This window comes from Microcaecilia unicolor, chromosome 3 (genome assembly GCF_901765095.1).
Source record: "Microcaecilia unicolor chromosome 3, aMicUni1.1, whole genome shotgun sequence".
NCBI classification, from domain to species: domain Eukaryota; kingdom Metazoa; phylum Chordata; class Amphibia; order Gymnophiona; family Siphonopidae; genus Microcaecilia; species Microcaecilia unicolor.
In genome coordinates this window covers 435,189,273-435,196,252 of record NC_044033.1, presented here as the reverse complement: position 1 = coordinate 435,196,252, position 6,980 = coordinate 435,189,273, and the positions used below count along the sequence as shown (strand labels likewise).

Sequence of the window (6,980 nt, the reverse complement as noted above, 5' to 3'; positions counted from 1 at the left end):
AAGCAATGCAGTGACATGTGTTGAAATTTATTGTAGCAGCTTCAATAGTATTACTACTAATCATTTCTATAGCGCTACTAGACATATGCAGCTCTTTACACATTATATGCAGGTACTTTCTCCGTCCCTAGAGGGCTCACAATCTAAGCTTTTTTGTACCTGGGGTAATGGAGGGTTAAGTGACTTGCCCAAGGTCACAAGAAACTGCTGTGGGAATTGATCCCAGGTTGCCAGGATCAAAGTCTACGTCACTAACCATTAAGCTACTCCTCCACTCAAAAGCAGCAGAACTGCATTGGCCGGGAAACGAACCTGGGTCAACTGCTTGGAAGGCAGCTATGCTCACCACTATACCACCAATGCAGTAGATGTGCTAAACATTTCTTCAATGCATACCCTTAAGTGAGGTTAATGTACTCACTGTTTGTGCTAAGCAGTGTCATGACTTGTTCTCCTTCTGAGAATCACCTATAACATTCCCCACTTCTCCTTTTGACTTCTGTGTTGATTTGTCATCACCTTTCTGAAATCTATCCTTCAGAGTTATACACAGATTGACGAGTAGCAATGTTCCCATTCCTCACAAAAATTAAAAATAATATTACCCCATTATATCCCATAGGAGGCAGAAATGGTGGGGGCACTGGGCTATAGGAGCCTAAAGAAGTAGCACAGCAGTACCAGGAAAAGGTGGCAGGAGACCATTGACAAACTTGGAGGGACAGGGGAGAAGGGACATAGTGCATCTTCAAAGCACTAAGACTTACAAATTTGTATAGTAACCTATGGAACTTTGTAAGTCTAAGTACTTTGAAAATGAGCCTCTATTATAGTCTCACAAACTTTGTGTGTTTCTTGGTTTGGCCCCCTAGGCAAACATATATGTGTGCCCCCCCTACCAGGGACCCCATCCCACCACCCATCATTTTACTTCTCCAGAAGTAGCAGCAAAAGGTACACAGCCTAGCTGTGGGTATGATAACATTACAGTTTGTGAGTGAGGATGGGGAATATGCAAGCACATGGTTAATGGTTAGAGCCAGACCTGGATTTCTGCAACCCTAACCTGTTATGTTATGGGACCTGAAGTGCTGTTTTCAGTGACAGCATCAGGGGCTACAAATAGAGCACCGAATTGGGATATATATGGCCAAAAAGTCTCCCCCCTGGAGCTGGGTAAGTTGGCAGCTCTGCAGCAGTGGTCTGAAAACCAGGGAAGATGGGAAAGTCATGTTGATTCTCTATTGAATCTAGAGATTCCAAGGATGGACTTCCTGAAAGAGTGAGATTTAACGACAATCAGGCTTATTTTCAAAAGTGAAGGGCGCCCATCTTTCGACAAATTGGGAGGTGGGCGTCCTCTCAGGGTCGCCCAAATCAGCATAATCGAAAGTCGATTTTGGGCGTCCCCAACTGCTTCCCGTTGCGGGGACTACCAAAGTTCCCGGGGGCGTGTCGGAGGCATAGCGAAGGTGGGACTGGGACGTGCCTAACAGATGGGCGTCCTCAAGCGATAATGGAAAAAAAGAAGGGCATCCCTGATAAACACTTGGCTGACTTTACTTGGCCCTTTTCTTTTTAATGACTAAGCCACAAAAATGTTCCCTAAATGACCAGATGACCACCGTAGGGAATCGGGATGACCTCCCCTGACTCCCCCAGTGGTCACTAACCACCTCCCACCCCGAAAAAAATACTTAAAAACTTCATCTTTTTTTTTTTTTTTTAAGTGTGGGTGAAGGACGTCCTTCGCTATGCCTCCGTCCCTGCAATGGCAGTTGAGGACGTCCAAAATGTGGTGTCCTGGCATATGAGGGGGACCAGTGCACTATGAATGCTGCTCCTCCCATGACCAAAGGGCTTGGATTTGGTCATTTCTGAGGTGGGCGTCCTCGGTGTCCATTATCGCTGAAAACCGGGGATGACTATCTCTAAGATTGACCTAAATGTTGAGATTTGGGCATCCCCAACTTTATTATCAAAACGAAAGATGGACGCCCATCTTGTTTGATAATATGGGTTTCCCCGCCCCTTCGCAGGGATGTCCTGCGAAGACGCCCTCAGGAAAACTTGCAAGAAAGCAAATAGAATGTTAGGTATTATTAGGAAAGGAATGGAAAACAAAAATGAGGATGTTATAATGCCTTTGTATCACTCCATCGTGTGACCACACCTCAAATATTGTGTTCAATTCTGGTCGCTGCATCTCAAAAAAGATATAGTGGAATTAGAAAAGGTGCAGAGAAGGGCGACAAAAATGATAAAGGGGATGGGACGACTTCCCTATGAGGAAAGGCTAAAGCGGCTAGGGCTCTTCAGCTTGGAGAAAAGGCGGCTGAGGGGAGATACGATAGAGGTCTATAAAATAATGAGTGGAGTTGAACGGGTAGATGTGAAGCGTCTGTTCACGCTTTCCAAAAATACTAGGACTAGGGGGCATGTGATGAAGCTACAAAGTAGTAAATTTAAGATGAATCGGAGAAAATGTTTCTTCACTCAACGTGTAATTCAACTCTGGAATTCGTTGCCAGAGAATGTGGTAAAGGCGGTTAGCTTAGCGGAGTTTTAAAAAAGGTTTGGACGGCTTCCTAAAGGAAAAGTCCATAGACCATTATTAAATGGACTTGGGGAAAATCCACTATTCTGGGATAAGCAGTATAAAATGTTTTGTACATTTTGGGGTCTTGCCAGGTATTGTGACCTGGATTGGCCACTGTTGGAAACAGGATACTGGGCTCGATGGACCTTTGGTCTTTCCCGGTATGGCAATACTTATGTACAGAGTTTCACATGTGAAAAAAGACTCACAAATGGAAAAAGCAAAATAAAAATATAGGCAGAGTGGAGGCAGCATTAGGATAGTGTTCAAAGGAATTTGCCCAAGTAATTTAATAGTTAACAGGGTAAATTACATGGGCACTTTTGGCAAGCGATTTTAAAAGATAAGCTTAAGATAAACTAATTTATATCTATTTTTGAAAAAGGATTTAAAATGAATGATATTAATGAAGTTGAAGAAATTAAAAGTGTTATTAGGAGCCGATGATGAGTTTGGCAAGTCTCAGAGGTGAGTTCCACGTGTGCAATGAGTTGGCAGCTGAGGAATACATTTATGTCCATATGAGTTGATTTGAGATTTACTACTAAAAGCGTTGGGATAATAATTTGAGACACTTCAATGCAGATAGATGTTTGCTTGTGTGGTGACTCTACCAAATGTGGAGTCCACTAGTTCTGTGCATTTTTAATTTTCAAATAGACACTTAGCAAAATAACACAAACACCTGCAATAAGACACTCAAAGCCTATATAGAAAATGTACCAAACCATAATAGTCCTAACCCACCTATGAAAAGACAGTGTTATAAATATTAGACTGTGCCCTAGTGCACCAATATACCTGCTACTGGGAAACTGGAACAAGCTGGACTGTTACAGATTCCTACAGACACATATGCTAGCAGAATTCTTCTACTCGGTCACGAATGCAGGGCATGACTCTCGCCTGGTACAAAATAGGGGACCACAAAAATCATGCAGATAAAAAGGGAGATGAAAAGAACTAAAACCAGAGATACAAGAATCTGCATGTTGTTCTACATCACAGAAATAGAAATGCATGTTCTTCTTTATAGTGCAAAATAGTAACATAGTAAGTGATGACAGTTAAAGACCTGCATGATCTATCTAGTCTGCCCAACAGTCATATTCATTATAAAATCGCTATTGAACCAACAAACCAACAGTAGTATTACATCATTTTATTCACTAAGTTCCACTTTACGATGTCTTCTCCTTCCCCTCTGAGATATACATGACCTGCATTCATAGCATATGATATAAATGTGGTACTTGATCCTGATCGGTCCTTGCCATTTTGGTCCTACATCCCAGCTACTGGAGTTGCCATCAAAACCTGCTCCAGCCCATCCTGATCCATCTTGCCATATGCAGGACTCAGAAATAAAGCTGATTGCTGTAAATTCTCAGCACTGACATAATGTAGTAAGTAAACTTACAATAAAATCATTTTCTTAACTTAGATTTTATTTTTACAATTATCGTATACCCAGTCTCTGCTTCCCTCTTAACTCTGTTTCCATGGCCTCCCTGTCCAACTGCTATTTCTTTTCTCACATCTTTTCTTCCTTGCCCTACATCTGTTTGGCACTGATTTTCATGTTCAGCTTTTTTCCATTTTTCTGCCTCCTCAAATTTATCTAGTTTTCCATCTCCCCTTCTATCTATGTGCAGCATTTTCACTTCCCTTCCTGTGCAGCATCCCCCCATCTTCCCTTCTCTTCATCTGCAGCATTGCCCCCCCCCCCTTCCCTTCCTTTCATGTGCAGCATTTCTCCTCTTTGGTAATGGGGCAATTTGAGAAATTGAAGAGTAGGAAATTGCCTGGACCAGATGGTATACATCTGGAGTACTGACATAATTGAAAAATTAACTTTCAGAGCTATTAGTAATATATAACTTATCTTTAAATTAAACATGGTACCAGAAGATTAGAGGGTGGCCAATGTAATGCCAATTTTTAAAAAGGGTTCCAGACATGATCTGGGAAATGAAGGACCAGTGAGTCTGACATCAGTGCTGGACAAAATGGTGGAGACTATTATAAAGAACAAAATTACAGAACATATTCAAAAGCATGGATTAATGAGAAAAAGACAACATGGATTTAGTCAAGGGTGATCTTTTCTCACCAATTTACTACATTTCTTTGAAGTGGTGAATAAACATGTGGCTAATGGTGAACCTGCCAATATTGTGTATCTGGATTTTCAAAAGGCATTTGACAAAGTACCTCATGAAAGACTCTTGAGGAAATTAGGAAGTCATGGGATAGGAGGCCATGTCCTATTGTGGATTAAAAACTGGTTAAAAGAGAGAACACAGAGTAGGGTTAATTGGTCAGTATTCTCAATGGAGAAGAGTAGATAGTGGGGTTCCCCAGGGGTCTGTGCAGGGACAGATGCTTTTTAACATATTTATAAATGATCTAGAGATCTAGCCCCGTCTTTAGCCGTTTTCAAGTCCAAACTCAAAACCCACCTCTTTACCACTGCTTTTGACTCCTAACTCACTTGCCCTGTCCTTTATCCTCACCTCTTTATTCCCTTACCCATAATTGTTCTGTCTGTCTACCTGTCTTATCTAGATTGTAAGCTCTTTGAGCAGGGATTGTCTTTTGTGTATGGTGTACAGCGCTGCGTATGCCTTGTAGCGCTATAGAAATGATAAGTAGTAGATGGGAATAACTAGTTAGGTAATTAAATTTGCTGATGATACAAAGTTATTCAAAGTTGTTAAATTGCAAGAGGATTGTGAAAAATTGCAAGAGGACCTTATGAAACCGGGAAACTGGGCATCCAAGTGGCAGATTATGTTTAATGTGAGCAACCCAGGAAAAGGATCTGGGTGTCAGAGGCTGGTATGTACTGTTTCATTCACATTTTGGGGGGGGGGGGTGTCAGTGACCACTGGGGGTGTAAGGGGCTGATTCTTTTATTCCTCCAGTGGTCATCTGGTGATGTAGGGCACTTTTTGTGGCCAACAGTCATTTGTTGCCGCATTGAGCCTGCCATGAGTGGGAAAGCGCAGGGTACAAATGTAACAAAAATAAAATAAATAAAATTTGTTGTCTGAAGAAGTTGTTTTTTTTTTTTTTTTTACATGTTCCAGTTTATATTGGGTATGTGGCATCTTCCACTCTTGTGGTGGTGTTAGTCATTATTAAAACAGGTCTGGCTCAAAAACGTCTTAGTTTTAGTCCTGGACGTTTTTGTTTTGTCCCACTGTGGCAGAAAAATGTTTGAGTGTTAGGAATGCCCAAATCCCACTCTTAACACTCTCCCGACATGTCCCCTTGTGATTTGAATGTAGTGTGGATGACCAGCATAGAAAAATGCTTTAAAAATGGGTTTAGAGAATAGCAAAACATATGCTGCTTTTTGCCACTTTTTAAACATTTTTCTCTTTCAAAATAAGTCCCATGGTGTACTTGAATGTAACTTGCCTTGAGCTACAACTGAAAAAGGCATGTGCCAAATCCAAGAAATAAAATATATAAATTTATACATTTTATTCTTAATGCAATTTATTTTGTACCCCACCTTGAGTACTCTCTGAAAGCATGTAATCAAATTCAAATAAAATAAATACCTGTGCCTTATTAATAACTTTTAGGTATTTAAATGGCTTTATCATATTGATCTCTTTCTCCATAAGGCATCTGGTGAAACTCCACATTATTTTACTTGCCTGTCTGCGGCCTACATGAAACCATTCCTGCACAACCTTTACTGTAACACCCTGCACTCTCCCACATTTGTTCCATAGGCAGCATAATAGAATGGGCCACTGAGGCCATGGCTCAACCAGTAGTTTGCCCAACACAGCATCAACATCTAGAGAGCTGGGGGTTGAGGCCAGAGATTGGTTTGTTTGGCTCCTCTAACCAAAAAAGTGCTCCACTGTCCCTGGTTTGCACCTTTACCCAAAACACATACCCTGTAAATCAGCAACTGTTATGCTGAGATGTTTATGTACAGTATTAACCTTAAATGTTCTGCAATCCATTTTTTCACAGATTTGCATACTTACTATTAATCTTTTTTAGTATTTTTCCCCACATACCTAAAAGTGTATCATTCAAAGTATTACAAACTGACAATAGTTCTTTCCTTTTACATCAGTAATCTTCATTAATTTTTAAGCTGGGGTCAATTTGGATTCAAATGAGCTGAAAGAGACCTACCAGATATCTTCCTTACAGGGCCACGACACTGCTGACAAGTGTGTGCCATTGACATCCATCCCCACCAGCCCACCTTCAAACTTCATTAGGGGTTTTCCTCAAGGTGGTGACTATTGAGAAATGCCTTCTCCTTCAAGCGTGTGGCTCTTCCCCGCCGCCCCAGAGGTGTCTGGGGGCCACCATTGGCTTCCAGGCATTCATTGAAGAGAACTGT

At 41.3% G+C, this 6,980-nt stretch overlaps 1 non-coding gene across 1 annotated transcript; it reads right to left on the bottom strand.

Moving 5' to 3' along the window:
* Nucleotides 1–291: 291 nt before the first annotated feature.
* Nucleotides 292–363, bottom strand: TRNAG-UCC. Its single transcript has one exon. It is a non-coding gene; the product is annotated as a tRNA-Gly (tRNA).
* Nucleotides 364–6,980: the final 6,617 nt, after the last annotated feature.